Raw genomic sequence first — 1,729 nt, forward strand, 5'->3', positions numbered from 1 at the left:
ATCYGCGTAAAACAAATCACAATCTTAGACGTTTTCTCAAACTTTGGGATAATTTGTAAAGCAATCAGATGTTCCTAAGAAATTTCCTTCTTACAGGTCCTTGTTGCTCCCAAAAATAGACATGCAGAAGAAAATGAACTGGAATTTGGAACTAAATGTTGTCACTTTACATCAGCTATCCTGCATAAGTAAAAAAATAAGCTAAGAGGGATAAGTCAAAAGTAATTCTAAAATTATAAACTGATGAAGGACTAAACTTCGGACTTTTCTCACTGCAAATTTAGACCAAAGGCCACTGAGGTGAAAGAAAGTATCTCACCTGATTTGAGTGGGCTGTGTACCAGGCCTCAAATCCCAAATTAAATATTCACGATATATGGACACCACTGCTCTAAAACACTAATGTAAAATAATCACTTTGGTGTTTTGTAGCTTTTATTCTATTAATTTTATTTTTTACCAGAACTGTTTCTAAGAATCTTCCAACATTTCATGAAAAATTTTCTCTCAAAAAATCSCCCTTTCTTAAAAATATACACATACAAAAGAAGACAATCAGTTCTCCCTGAGATCCCTAAACCTTTCAAGTGGCCTAAATGTGAGATCTCTAATAGTTAAGATTTAGTGCCTGTGTCCCAGCATATAGACAAGGGCACAAGATGTTTTGCAAAAAATAAGAAATTGCAGATTGGTGGAAGAAATAACTATAGTGGATGCAACAGTCACAGAAAAGGTGTGACCTCCCCAGCAAGGTATTATTTTGTCATTTTATATCACCTGGATTAGTCAATTTGTTTGAACCTTCTGTGTGTATGTTTTATTGTTTTATTTCCCATCTTGGTCATAAAGGGCACATTTATTGTTTAGCAAGCAGAGTTAAGGTGACCACTGTTTACGTAGTCAACAGCAGTCAAACATTAAGGTCAATGTCTATCCTATCCTGCAAAAATTGGGGTTAGAGCTGGAGAAATTATCATTTCATTTTGTTTTTTATGGCTCTAATAGAATGCCACAGAGTCCCTGACCCCAGCTGCCACTCATGTCCTACTCTAATAGCAATGTATAACCTTTGACAYTCAATTAAAACAGAAAATAAGGCAAAGAAGGGGTCAATATGTGTGTTTGGCCAGTCTGAGCATTTGAAGTAAAGTCCAAGAAGGCTTCCAGCATAAAGGAAAGAGAGAGAGGAACAGAGGAAAGGAAGAAAAGAGGGAAGGGAGGAGAGAAGGGTAAAAGGAGGAACAAATGGAATAAGGAGGGATGGAGCAAGGGGAGGAGGGTGAAAAGCCCTTCCCCATTTATTTGTTTGGTGACCTAAAGCCTGGTGTATTAAAGTATTATACAGCATGGCAATTCACAAACAACTTGTCTCTCATTAAAAAGCACAGGGTTCTCTTACTGATTTTACACGGGGAAGAGTTGGTGCCTTTGGTGTTGGAACTGAATACACGTATTTTTTATTTATTTTAAATTTATTATATAAATGCAGGATAAATCATTTACTTTCATTTGGTGCATGCRTGTGATGGGAGAGGCAGGAGCAGAGTTGCCTGGCCAAGGAAAAAGTTAACCCCAAGTGACATTGCAAGTAACATAGTATTAGCTAAAACAAATAGTCTGTTTGTTAGATATATCTCTTCTATCACTGGATCTCATCTTTTTGCATTTTCTAGGCTTTGGACTCTAGAACAGGTAGCTGTATTCTATTACAGTATACAATAATCCTTAT

This window comes from Rhea americana, unplaced genomic scaffold (genome assembly GCF_003343005.1).
Source record: "Rhea americana isolate MKP2758 unplaced genomic scaffold, rheAme1 scaffold_355, whole genome shotgun sequence".
Classification (NCBI taxonomy): Eukaryota; Metazoa; Chordata; class Aves; order Rheiformes; family Rheidae; genus Rhea; species Rhea americana.